The sequence below is a fragment of the Hippoglossus stenolepis genome, chromosome 2 (genome assembly GCF_022539355.2).
Source record: "Hippoglossus stenolepis isolate QCI-W04-F060 chromosome 2, HSTE1.2, whole genome shotgun sequence".
In the NCBI taxonomy this organism is placed as follows: Eukaryota; Metazoa; Chordata; class Actinopteri; order Pleuronectiformes; family Pleuronectidae; genus Hippoglossus; species Hippoglossus stenolepis.
In genome coordinates, this window is record NC_061484.1 from 4650787 (window position 1) to 4665673 (window position 14887).

At 41.6% G+C, this 14887-nt stretch overlaps 1 protein-coding gene across 1 annotated transcript in view; it reads right to left on the reverse strand.

The window, feature by feature from the left end:
- Positions 1–14887, reverse strand: part of LOC118125190 (axin-2) — an 84404-nt gene that overhangs the window by 36758 nt on the left and 32759 nt on the right. Inside the window, exon 5 of the mRNA XM_035183587.2 lies at positions 10379–10494. The gene's annotated coding sequence lies outside the window, so the exon portion shown is untranslated. The remainder of the gene's footprint in view (positions 1–10378; positions 10495–14887) is intronic.

The window sequence follows — 14887 nt, forward strand, 5'->3', positions numbered from 1 at the left end:
AGCCACACTTGTGTTGATCATTCATGTTCTAAACTGGTAGCTGCTGGTGGTTTTCTTCTGGAAGGGAGTCATGTGATAGCAAATAGGTGTCTTTGAAATAACTTCCGAACATCTCAGTTTCTGTACGTCCAGACTGAAACACAGCCCGAGAGTCTTCAAACTAAAACGTGGCCAGCAGCGTTTCAAATCTTTTGCATTTTGGCGGCTCTAAACTTCTGGTGTTGTGTGGTCACCAGGCGTATCCGTAGCAGATTAGATGTGTTTTCATATGAAAATGTAGTAGTATGGATGTAGACTGAGGAGGCAAAGGACCACAAAGGATAAACATAACGTTACAACAATAAACTCAGACTGATATTTACATACACACACTGAATTGATGTGCTCATGCTGGCACACATGCAGACACACATGAGGAGCCACGTTATCACCAAATGTGATTAACACTGTAAAACGATTAACATCAGCGTATTTATTCAAATCGAGACATCAAACACATTCTTTCTTCTTTTTTATCTCAGCAGATCACAGAAGTGACTGTCAGGGGAGAGAGGCGCCTTCCGATCAGCTCAGCGTCCAGCGCGGTCGGCCAAACAAGGCCGGCGCTTTCAGCACAACTCCCTTGCTCTCTTTCATCATTTACAGAGGGAGCGTGCCGTGCCAGCGCCGCCCTCCGCTAGAACAAGGCTGCTTACTGTCAAGCACACAGTGGACAGTAGAGCCGGAGGTGGCAGTGGACTCATTGTGACGGATGATGTCACCGGCATCGGACACCAGCGCTGCCAGGCACCAAGCAGGGTCAAAACCACGGGTCAAGAGCGAAAATGCTATGAAATGGTAACAATGGCACAAGGCTGGGGGACATGAATGGAAAGTGTGTACTGCTGAAAGAAATACACCCTCTGGAAAAGCAAAATATATACAGTCATGCGTAGAAACAGAAGGAGACTCAGCGTTTGAGCTACTGCAGTGCGGTTATGCCATCTGATAAAGCAGTCATGTGGCAAGCAAACTTCACTCAGTGCACAGCCCTGAATATAAGACAACCATTTTGTCCAACTCTCACTACAGAGAGAGACAGCTCACATTCACATCCAGGACTATAGAGTCTCTACACTCATGATACAACTAAACCATGAGAGTTTAAATTAACAGTGAAGAAGATTTCAACTGAGAGCAGAGCAGTGAGAAATCAAAGGTTTAGAATCTCAGAGGATCACAAAAAGCATCTTGATTCATCTGTCAGGGGCCATGCCTCAGATCCACGCCCCCTGGTGGAATTTTACCGTATTTGTATATTTTTATAGCTGCGTGATTTCAGACATGCACTGGATTCCGCAGTTCCTCCGTATTTTCTCTCTTGTACCTGATAGCACTGCATAGGAAGGTTTACATCCAGCATTGTCCAATTACTTTTATTTTATTTTATCCAAAAAGTACAATAACAGTATTGTATAATGTTCTCTGTAGATTATGATGTCAGATTGGTGTCATCAGGGGTTATATTTCAGGTTGGGATGAGAAAGACTCTGTTACAAACTTGGAACATAACATTTATAAAACATTTAGATCTCAGGGAGGTTGATCCGCTCTAATGCTGCATTTATTGTAACAGTTCCTTTAAAAATCAGCCTGAAATGCAACAGTAAACTCCCAGAGTGTTACATTTTGATAATTTAAATGTGTCATCAGTCAGACTGTTCATGTGTTTTAGTCTCCATGACAACAGTGGGGGAAGCAATCAAGATGTATCTTGAGTTTTCAGGTTCAGTTCAATTTGGATGTCTATTTTTAGAGTTGCTGAAATTGAAACTCTATTAAACTTGGCAAAACACATCTGGACAAGCTCCCCACATCTGTTTGACTGAGTATATATTTACCACCTCTCCTGCTTTAATAAAATATCAGTATTCCCACTGGAGTTTGCTTACCACCACAGCCAGCTCTCCCTATAAGCCAGCTGAGCTACTGCTTAGGGCCCCACAGCAACCAGAGGCTCCCCAAATTGACTGTTAATGTGCTAATGTTATGCTTGCTACTCACAATCTTGTATAATATGGTGACAAGCGGGGATCAGGACATTTGTTTGATCCAAAACTGCCATAGTGAGTGAACAGTGAAAACGTCTACAAATAATATCTCCAAAGGGCAGCAAAAATAAAACATGCAATATTTACCAGGTGACGAAAGTAGGGCACTATAGGGCACTTTTAAAAAGTGAACAGGTGTGGTTGTTGAAAAATGTCCGATCTAGAAATGTCAAAGAAAATGCAAAAGAATTCCTGGATCCGCACAAAGATTTATGAGCTCTTCCTTGACCCATACCGCATCCTTCCACCAAATTTAGAGGGAATCCGTTATAATGTTTTTTGTGCAATCTTGCTAAAAAACAAACAAACCAACCAATGCAGGTAAATTACCCAATCTGTATACAAAAACTGGTCAATCCACTGCGAGTCAGCTTTGTGATTAGAATTGTGATCCATTACAAGTGAACAATACAAAAAAATCAGCCGACTGGCTAACTGTGTTTTTCCTTTGTCATTGTCTAGGGACGGGCAAAGCCAGGGGTAACGCATAATTTAATTAAAAAGTGATCAAACTGAAAAGTCTGCGTATACCTTAGACAAAATTGGGGATTTTTCTTGGGTTTGAACACATATGGAAACATTTTGGATAATCCAACTACTCACGTCAGCAAAATTTACAACATAGGTCAAGTCGTTTTTTTTCTACGTTTTACTTAAGAATTATTATATATCATCTCTTTAACTGGAGAAAGGTCCGGTAAAACAAAGACTCTCAGCAATCTTGCATGACACTGTCCTACCAAAACAAATGATCACGTTAGTCATTTCAGTAAATACCCCAAACAACATGGTTTTGGGACTAGACTTATGTTTCTTGTCCATCCACCAGCGTGACTTTGTATTGACTCAGAACACTGGACTGGATTTGAGATCAATCTTTTGATTCCTGTTTCCTACCAGCAGTCAACTTTGGGTTGTTCTTTTCAACCGTGACCACAATCATTCTCTAACCATAACTAAATTGCTTATGTGTCTAAACCTAAATCAAACCATAACCATAGTGCTGTCAAATTTAGAAATGGTTTTATTTTTTGCATCATTGATTTTCCATGGTTTGGGAAGGCATGCCCTGCCAGGGCACAGAGTGTTTGGATCACAGAGTGCATGTGTCTGAGGAAGGCATCGATGAATTTTGTCATTTTATCTGGATGATATATTAACGGTCGGCACAGAGTCCTGTTTAACAGAATAATGACATCTATATGAGATACTTATACAGTCTTTTCTGTACAGTGTGTAGAGATAAGTTGATAAGACACCCAAAGACAGATAGTGTGGTGTGATCCCCCGGAGCCAATTGGAAATAATTCCTTCGTCAAAAAGTTTAGTAACCAACCAAATAAGTCAATAAAAGTCTATTTGAAAGAAGTGAAAGGGATGGGTACAAACCTACTACATCATTTATGTATTTCTCCAAATACACATCACATTTCTCTATCTATTAACTCTGTAAGAGTTGGTTCATTTGAAATCACTTAACATGTTCAATGCCTCAGAGGTCGCATACAAATAAAAGCAAAGATGCAACTAATCTGCTTTGCAAGTCTTCAGTCTTTCATGTCATTTTAATGAAACTGCTTCAGCTGTATAAGCTTTTCCCAAGTATGGAAACACTGCTCTTGTGTGTGTGTGGGGGTACTTGCACAGATATCTTTGTGAGGACCATTTTGAGTCTACAACCTACAGAGTGAGGCCAGTCCTAAACTTTCTGACCCACTTTTAATGGGCTGTTTCAGGGTCAAGGCTTTGTTTTATGGTTAGGGTTTGAATTAGGTTAGGATAAGGGTTAGTGTTAGGCATTTAGTTTTGATGGTTAGGTTTGAGGGCTAGGGAATGAATTATGCCAATGAATATCCTCACTGTGATAGATGTACGAACATGTGTGTGTGTGTGTGTGTGTGTGTGGGAACATCAAAACACTTATAATTGTGGCTAATCCTGGACTAAGATTATTTCTAATGGGAAATCTTCAGTGAAGATGCAGAGACTGAACATCCAGCTGGGATTATTGAACTCTTTTATTCACAGCCTTATATCTCGGTGTGGATAATCACCCTCTCATGTCTTGGCTTACCAATGAAAAAAAACCAAAATATGATATATATATATATTGTTTGAATACACGTTTTTGTGTGCTCTCCGAGCTGCGCAAACGCATGCACTTGTTTATTTACTGTAATGTGGCGATACTGAAACCTCGCTGGATTTGGCCTAATGTGAATTTGAGCTGTGGTCTTTTATTTTTTGTGTTTTGGAAGGGAACATGAGGCCTAGGACGCCCATGTAGGTCAAAAACAAATCCTGCGCCTCAAGCTGGGAAGCCAGAAACTTCTTTGAGCATCTGAGGGAAAGGAGCAGGAGCACTGAGTTTCTTCCAGGTGCTGCTTTTTCACAGTGGTAATCCTGCCACGGCGTGACTGTGATTTTTACAGAAAATCTCCCCAAACACGGCCCAGATGGTGGGAGGTAGGAGCGCACACATACACAAAAAACACATTCATTCATAGACACACACACGCACACACACACACACATGCACACAACTGTATACAGACACAGACGTACACTTGTGCTTATAAAGTACAAAGCTCATGCGCACACACACACTGAAGGTGAGAACTGACTTGTTGCTCCTGGGTGGTCTCTGGGAAAAGATGAGGGCAGGCAGGAATAAAGCTTGTTGGTTACATCGAGGCACAAGTTATGCGACGGTTTTGTTACGTTCCTCTTTTAAACACAGTTGGAATTTCTGTGGCAAAATAAGAGCAATCTCTGAGTTGAGCTGCGATTACAGAGGCCATTCTTAATGACAATGAGTCAGGACTGAAGCTATACAAACCTCCTCTTCGCCTCTATTTCTGCCCTCATCCGCTCTGTTTGTGGAGGAGTTACATGTGTCCTGATGCAGGAGACACCTCTGCTTTGTAGTGGTGTTGGTCAGGCATGAAGATCCTGACAGTGGTTGGCATGTGGAGGATGTGGATATGAAGGACGTTTGAAATGAAGAGATAAAAGAGTTAATCTCCTGCCGTTCCTAAACCGATTCCCTTCATAGCTCCCTATTTATGTACAAGGAAAGAAAGAAAGAAAAAAAACCTTGCTCCATCTCTCTCAGCCTTTCTCCATCTCTCTTTCCCTCTCTCTCTCTCTGTGTTTCATGTGGTTACTGGAACAACAATGTACATTCTGAGTGCTGGGTCTTTGATGTTGTTGTATTCACCGAGCCGTCTTAAACCGGAGGAGAAAAAGACGCAGGAGAGATTCTGTGGTGTGCTTTTGCGCTCTCTCTCTCTCTCTCCCTCTCTGGCAAGGCATCTGACATCTCCCGGCAAAAGACAAATTCGGTTTCGCCTGTTAAGTCATCAGTCTAAGCTGTTCAAGATTTTTTTTTCTTTCTTGCTCTTTCTCTCTCTCTCTCGCTCTCTCTCTCTCGATGCCGCTCTCTCTCTCTCTCTGTTTGCTTCATTTCCGTGGATGCGGTGTTGTGAAGGCCGCTTACACGCTTTTCAAACAATAACAGTCCCCCCCCCTCTCCCTTACACACCCCCACCGCAAGTTTCCTCTCTGCCAGAACCCTACACATGCCAGCACATCCTTTAGAGAGCCTTGAACCGACAACAAACGCTAAGCATTTTCACCGCCGAGAGAAAAGAGTGGCCCATCCTGCAAGCCCCTGTGTAATTAAACTAGATCTAATACTGTTATATGTTGCTCTTAGTGAGGAAGAGCGTTTCGGGGGCCCCTCTTTCTCACAGCAGTGAATGGCTGTTTCCAGGTCAGCACAATGCCCTGCACACAGAGGAGTAACGGTGTTGGAAAAAGACAGTGCAAGTTTTTGAGACCAGGAATTGGCAAAGATACAGTTCATCCAAATAATATACCTAACTAAATTACTACAAAATACAGCAGCCACGACATGTATCAAAATAAACTACTGCATTTAAAAAATAATAAACAATACTTATCCAAATGAGCATGCAATCAAATTTCAAACCATATATCCACTAAGTTACACAGTTAGGCCCAATCTCATTTTACCCAAGGCAAGGCATTCTGGGTACCCCTTCGTTCGTAGTGAGGGTTGGAAATATCTCCGTTTGGAGGGGTTCTATAAAGCCCCACGCCTTGGCCCTACAACAAATGCCAGTGGTGGATGGGATAACAACCTGTTGTTTCATGACTGCAGCACAACGTTGTTAATGATAATAAGGCACCAAACACATGTGCATTTACTAAGTTAAACCATCTCGTGGCATTATAACATGATAATGTTGTACAACAACTCTGAAATGCTTTATAGATTTTTTACCTTACATATCCAATGAAAATTTAACATTGGCTGAAATTTTCTGAAACTCAATGTTCAGGTCTTTACAAGCATGCGCAAATTACTGAGTAGAGACCAATCAGAGGCTGCATGCGTCGATTTTTTTAAATTTTTCATTATGTAGACGTCTCACAGAAAGTACTTTACAGCATTTCTAAAATACAAAACACTATTTTGTTTATTTATTTATTTTGATACAAAATATGAATCCATTTTCATCAAACCTATCAAATACACATTACTATTTTGGATCTCAAACACATATACAATCGCTCTGACGAGCTCCGGAGTGTTGAATAGATATTACTCAAACAGTCAACAGACCAATTGTTGGGGACTACCTTCATCTGCAGATTTGCTGTTAGTGAGTATTCAAGACAACTGGAGAGTGTTTGTGAGACTAACTCAAAAAGAATAAATGTGAAGGTCACATCAGCCAATCCAACAATGTGAAACATTTAGATGTTTGTAAGTATATAACCTTGTTAAGAGGACGAATTCACTGTATATTTGTATGGATTTGTTGGCAATAATAAAAGTATTGACTATTGCCAGACCGATCATGTCAGTAATCTGATTATTCCAGACTTAAAGCCGTAACCTGATTTCTCTAACATCATGAAATCCAGACTTGCTTCCTCGAATAGGTTTATGGTTTAATAGTACCCTCATGGTGAGCCAACTCTTTCCTCGATCATACAGTATCACTGTGTAGTCCAGAGTCAAAGATTCATGTCATGATGTTAATTGTTCTTGACAGTGTTTTACCACCAGGACCTTTTCCATCTCACTGCTACATTTAAGAGAGAGTCTGGAGTGTTTGAAAACCAACATCCTTACAGTGCCTCTCTCCATCACCTCAGCAGAAACACAACACATGTCAATCCATGTCCGCTGCGGTAGTCCGCTCACCATCCGTTCACCTCCAACCTGGCGTTGTTGCTCAGACTTGAAGGCGGGAGGAGAACATGAAAGAGACAATCAAACAACGTGGCATCAGAGCTGTCACTGGTGCCTGCAGAATGCAAAGTGTTATCAGAAGTAGAGCTGAACCTGATCCTCTGGTGCTCTGTCCTTCCCACAGGCAAAGTTATCCTTTCAACTTGCGGTGGCTTTCAGTTACACACAAACAAAAAAATAACGCTGCTGTTGTCAACTTCAGAGATGGCTGGGTGGTTGAATATTCAGATACATGAGAGTACTGCTAATGGTGTGATATCTGATATCTGCTGGAAGTAAAGCTGCTTAGGAAAAAGAAACACAGAACCTAATCCTGATAAAATGATCTGTATGATTTTGTGTTTGTACTTTTAGCATGGGTCTTGATAATTTCACGTTGCAGCAGTGTAGAAGCATCCAAATATGGTAGCACTTCTATATGACAATCCACTGAGCTTAAGTTGCTCACAGTGCAGTAGGCCTATAGCCCCTTCAAAACGCTTGACACAGTGGAGCTATTGTCACAGTAAAGGGGAGGTGTGAGGATGTGCAGATACAATCCCCAGAAGCCTCAAATACCCCAATGTCGGTGCAGATGAAAGGGCCCCACCAAGCCAAATCACTTTATCAGCCCAAACAGCCTCCCTTATTGTGGAATGCCTCTCAGACGTTGGGTGCTGAAATGTCACACCACTAATTGAGAGTCACAACAAGCCTACTTGTTTGGCCGGCTCCTCCGGTTGTGTACAGCTACTGTAATCACCACAATAATTTGGCTCCCCAAAACATCAAATGGTGGCGTGGAAGCTGCAGGAATTTGCATTGCACCCTTTGATCTAGGAAATTTAAACAAAGCTCTCTCTCACTCTGAGCAGCGTGAAGGTTACAATGTCCTGCCCCCTCCCCACATACAAACCCCCTCACCCCACCCGTGTCTGCTTGTCACTCCCTCTTCTGTCTAAACCACCTCCATTCTTGTAATTATTTTGGTGACAAAAGCAACAGAGCGATAAAAATCAGCCAATAAAGATAAATAATAAGTAAGGGTTGACCTCAGGGCTTGTTTATCTATTACACACAAATGGAGACAGACATCTGTTTGGTGACATACCAACAACAGTCTGATGACAGTGGTTTATATTTCACAGGAGTTCTTTGAGTTAACATGACTATCTGACCATCAAGATCAATTAAGATGTATCTTGTTTCTGGGGTGGGCAAAGTTGGACTTGATCATAATCGCAACATAACTTTTAACAAAACTTCTACAGCCACATTAGAGAATCCTGCTGTTCGTCATAGATTCTTTATACATTTTTTTGGGTTCAACTGGATATGATAAGTGGATTTTTTCTGGAAACCGAGACATATATTATGTTGCAATGACCACTATTAGGAGGAGGATCAACAGATAGTGTCAACGTGGATTTGGTTACTATTTATTTACTTTCTCTTTAAGCACGTACGTTTACAATGTTCAACATCTTGGTTTAGCATTAGCACACTTTCAACCCACTCTTTGGTATAAAATGAGTCCACTACATGAATCATTGGTGAAGATATCTGTGACAGTGAAGCTGCTTTCAGACATGCACTGAACTCCAGATATTCTCCTGAAATTATCCGCAGAGGCTGTATATGAGAATGCAAATCTCCCAGTCAGTTGCAGTGGACATTCTTCGCATTTTATCCTACCTGCCCCATAGTAAAACCTCTTTATAATGTCAGAGTAAGCTCATGTGAGAAAACAGCAGGAGAATATCTGGAGGATTCACTGCCAACGAGTGGGTGTGTTCATGACTTTTTAACATGCAAAAAGAATACAAATATCTCAGGATGAAAAAGGGGTGCCATACATTTAGAAGACACAGACGACGATGTCAACTTGGAAAGACTCGAGAGATTCAAGATATTTTGAAAACATCTCGGCAGCGGAAATGATACGTTATGTCCTGCCTCCTGCATGCTGCACCATCCTTCAACTGCTCCGGAGATGTTTGTGTTGTTGTGATTGTGTCTGTGAGGAGAATCTCCTGCTGCGTTCTTCATATGTGAAAGGCAAACCCCTGATGCCATTGTTTGAACATTTACGGAGTTCATGTATGAAAACAGCTCAAGGCAGCTGCATACCCAGACCCAGGGTGAGTCTGAGAAACAAATGAAATACAATATAATTTTTGTTTGGTGTCTAGTGTCGGCAAAAAACATTGCCTGTTTTTATTGTAGTAAGCACGCATTAGCTCAGAGGGATATCTTGGCTTGTTTACAACATTACGTGAATGTTGCTGTCACTTTGAACGCATTGCAAACCCCATTCAAAAATCTGGCAGTTCAAGAAATTGTTGTTTTATAGACTACATGAAAAAAGGAACACCAAGATTCTTAGTTGGGTACAGTTAGCATGGACGTGGCCTCGGTGGTGAGCACGACTTCTGATTTACACTCCAAAACAAGCAAACACAGCTACAGTAGGCCAATCAAACAGACAGATAAAATACATTACCTCATCTGTATTGCTTATCTGCATCTTAACTAGCTTAACCCGCCAAGGAGGAACACTTGACGCTGATTTCACATCAGTGTCTGCAAGCGACCTTATTCGCTCCTCCTCTTCCTCTGTTGCCCGCTCACTAAGATCTGTGTGCTAACTCAGCCATGCGTACTGATGTCTAATCAACAGCAATTAACCCTGGCCTCATTCACGAGCTGTGGAGCTGTGGAGCTGGGAGATAAAGAAAACATCATTGTGATTTTTTTTTACATTTATTTTCACACACTGCTTTTGTCACTTAGACACTTCCCTCATGGCTGAGTGACAATGGAATGGAATCGAACGGCTCCAGGAAAGTGAACCCTGGATATTGCTGTGGCTGCTGGGTCACCGAATGTGAGGCTGTCATGTGAGGAATCAGAGAGCGAACAAAGTGGGAGGCTGGTCTAATTTTCAGAGTGAATTTTGTGTAGCGTTAAGGTGTTGTGTACACATGAGGATAGCAGCCAGTGCTGCTGATGTGTGACAGACCTTGTTTTGGGTGTTTAAATTCCATTTCTCATTCCTCATCGCTGAGATAATGGAGTTCTTGGCCAAATCCTTCTGCTGCATCTTGCTCCAATCTCACTGTCAGACTGCAGAATGACCTAGAAAACAAACAGGCACAGGACACATCCACACAGTGTTACGGCCTTCACTTTGAGACAAAGGTATTTTGCATACCAGAGCCAGCAGGCAGATCTCAGATGGAGTTTAGGAAACCACCTTGTAATCTTGATCAAAAGCACGATTCATGTGTCAGTCAATCTCCTGTGTGAGAAGCGAACAGGCTGGTTGGAGCCTTGAATGTAAAAATAGCATGGGAGATAGAGGACACCCCTGCTCTACCCCCACAACTGACCTTTTGCCCTACGAACAATAATGTCTACATCAAATACTCTGAATTATCTATTTAAATGCCTGGAAACAATCTTTGGACAGTGACACATCAATCAAATGTTCCCCAAACCGGGGGTGGTTGTTTATATAAATACTGTGCATCTTGGGGAGAGATCTCAGCAATGTTACAGCTCTTTTTTCTGTGGGGAGATGGCAGAGAATAGAAAAGAAGGAAGTTCATAGAAAAACTTAAAATTCTCTTTTCTTCTGCTTTTTCTTTTCTTTTCTTTTTTCAAATCCCAGCGTGAATGTGTCGGCGAGCTCGTGGTATGCACCAAGATGAAAAGTAGAGGCCATCCCTTTGAAATCCTCCTCAAGTCAAAATTACCATTTCATTTCAACTCCAGCCAGGAAACGGAGAGCGGGGCCACTGCTAACTGCTTTGGGCATATCGTTATTTATTGTGTGTAAACTTTGGAGGAACATTGTTGCCTGGGAAAATGTGTTGTGTGGGTGGTGGAAGTGAGCAGTTGGAGCAACCACAAAGGGAGAGATCAGGCCTATTTTCTCTGTAGGAGTAACACATAAAAGTGAAAATAATGCCCATTATTACAGAAAAACAACATCAGACTTCTTGGCTCATAATTTTCTAACAGGCAAGAAGTTACCACTGAAGCTAAACAAGCAACCAGTTGACCCTATTTAGGTAACTGTGTTATCATTTTTTATCTCTTTTAATTAGTAAGCTCTCTGTGTTAAGTGTTAAGTGGGCCATTATCTAAGCTGGAACTTGCTGCTTTTTCCATCGTGGTCACATTAAGTCTGTCATGGCGTTTTATTTAGTTGGCTTTATTTACCTGTACGCGGCAGGGGTTTGCATCAACTGGACTATATACAACCTCTTTACAGACACTGTCATACGTTGGTTAAATATTTTAAAACCAACAAGGAATCAAACCACAAAGTGCATGTCCTTAGGCTACATCCGTACTGCTACGCTTTTGTTTGAAAATGCAACTCTGCTACTGGCGTCAATACTACGTCTTGGTCTTACAGTTTTGGAGCAGCTAAAACTGCGAAGTTTGAAAAAGGCTGCTGGCCTCATTTTAGCTTGAAAATTGGGAGCTGCATTTTAGTCTTAACAGGCAGATCTGAGATGTTTGGAAACGACCTCCTTCCAGAAAAAAACAACTGACATTAGCTTCGGCTACCAGTGCAGAACGCAATATTGATAATAAACAGCGAGTTAAATTCTGCACTTTACAATGAGACAACTGTTTATGTAAGTAGGAAACAAGTTTTTATTTGACAAATCTGCAATTGTTGTGTCCAGCGGGACTTGCCTGCCTTGCTGTTTACACAAAGCCATTTTCAGACATGACCTGCGGATAAAGTCCAGGTAATTGTGTCTGGACTTTACCCACAGTTTCCTTTTCACACAACGCAGCAGGAGGTTCTCTGCACAGACATGTTCACATGAGCAACAATTCGTATGCATTATTCAGGCGAGAGGTGGATTAGCTGGGTGCAGCACACAGGAAGTAACGTCAGAGTGAACTCAGCGGCTGCTTATGGCCTTCGTCACCACCAGAGGGCCCCCAAGAGCCCTTGAAATGGCCGACAAGAAAGATAGATTTTTTTTAATGATTTATTAGGATATATTAAGTCAATATATCCTAATATATCCTAATAAAATTCTATCTTTCATGTGGGGCATTTCAAGGGCTCTTGGAAACAAGGTTACGTAAAACTAGCTGTGACAGCGGACCATGACTCACGTTCATCATCCATGCATGCGCACTGTAACGATACATAGTTACACACTGTGCAACCACAGTCGGTTATTCTGTGTAAGTTTTAGACACAAGCTCTGTGGTAACTGTGTGCAGCCGCTTAGCAGCACCTGCCGATAGTTTGCAGGTGATGGTAAAAACCATAGAAGCATAAAGGCTGGCATTGGTATAAGCAACACAGCTGCAACAATGAAATTGACAATGGGTGTATTAGATTTACAGTGTGTGAATGATCAAGCATTGGCAACGGTCAATAGTATTGGTGGCACTGAGGCGGTGAGGGCCCCAAATCACATTATAATTAGGGCCCCGTAAAGGCAAGTTCCGGCTCTGAGTAACGTATTAACTCTGCTACAGAGATCACATGTCGGCTCTCATCACTCTGTAGATATCTTCATCAGTGTCTTATATGTGTATGACAGCGCTTTTTCACCGGGAGATTTTTTTCCATTTTTGCATCTGTTTTGTGTTAGAAGCGTCATTAACTCCCGACTTGCTCGCCGTGTTCTCACATCGAATTCTCCCGACTTTCTGCAGACTTTGTACTAGGGGGCCAGGCGGAGAAAGTCTGCAGATAATCCGGATCCTACAATCCTAAATAATCTGATCACTGAAAGCTGTTTTTGTTTTTCTAACATTTTGATCATTTTCTTCAGGGAAAACTTTTGTGATAAATTTTGAGTGTCATTAAACTACTGCCTCTATTCTCCATATTGAACCCTATTTCAGGGTGCAGAATTACCGTTTAGCTCGAGTAGTCTGGTCACAGGTCTATATTTGATGATGGCTTCATACTAAAACTGTAGCCATAAACGCCAGTATTGAGGTGAGACAGCTCACGCTGCTACTGTCAGGACATATAATGAATTTTGTTAAGGCTATGTGATTGACATACTTTCAGAGTTTCAGTTTGGGAATGGGTGGCAGCTGATAGAGAAGCAGACTGAAGGCTTTGGATGGAAAATATGTCACGTTTTTATGCTTATAATTTCTGAGAAAATTATAAACACTCACTGCACAGAGTCTCTTTTCATGATCCTGTGCGACTGATCAGTTTTACTGATTAAATCCTTTACTGACACAGTTTGTCTGCACTGACACTGTTTACACTGCAGTTAATCAGTTAAAACACTGCAATTATTTGTTGCATTTTAAAAGAAGTGAATAAGTGTCAACCATGTTATCATGAATAGAATATATGAATGAGCACACCACTGTTCTTAACTTGTGGCAAAGGTTACATTTTAAAATGCTAACTTTGTGCTAATTATTTAATGTTTTTGGATACTTCTCTATACTACTCGGTGTATAGCCTCATTTAGCATTATAACTGCTACTACCTGCTGTTTCTCAACAGAATATGTAACATCCATCAATTAATTATCTATATTGCATATCCTTTAGGGGTTGCAGAAGTGGAGCAAATCCCACCTGACATTGGGTAAAAGGCAGGGTACACCCTGATCGGAGTCTGCGACGTGACGTCAGCAAGCCTCTCTAATGGTGTCTTTGAAGAGTTCACACATAGCGATCGGTGACTGCCGATCGGGTGCCAATCGGGGGCAGTCAGCAACTTGCAAAACTCCTGAAAAACGGGCTGGAAATAGTGCAGTGTGAAGTAGGCTTCAGCAGGATGTCATTGGACAGTGGGAGGAAGCCTGAGTACCTGAGAAAACCCATGTGCACACAGGGTTAGAAACCAGAAACTTAGGCCCATCCCATTTCACCCCTTGGCCCTACTCTACCCTAGTGGTTGAAATCTTCCCCTACAGCCCTTCATGAAGCTGTTACATCATCATTAGTCGTCGCGAAAAACCCAACTTGTCATCTGTAGTAATCGATGTAAACAGACGCGACAAAAAGTGTTGCGGGGATGTCATTGTAATAACATTGTTGATATCTTAAATAAACCAATGCTATTGTTTGCAGTTACTAAAGTGACAAACCTATAATAATAACATCTGTGCTAATGCAGGTGATTCAATGACATTTGAAATATTTGAAAAAGCTTGGATGCTCTGCATTATTTTACGTATGAATCAAAAGCACACAGCTTCACTTTGCTAGCAGGGGTCTGTAGACAACCCTGCTAGGATGCTTTGTTATTGGAGGAGCAGTTTAGTTCAGTAACATCGCTGCTATACGCGGGTTCAATCAAGTAAATCGTAAAATTATGTGAAAATACGGGATTATCATGCCAAAAAAGAGGGTCTCTCTCCCAGCTCTCCATTGATTCGCAAGGCATTCTGGGAAATTCTTTTACCTATTGGTTTTAAGTCTGGGTCTGAAAAATCTCGAGGGCTGTACAGCTGTTCGTGGAGGTGTCACACTGGACAAACATTTCAGTGTAGGTTGACATCTGTCATTA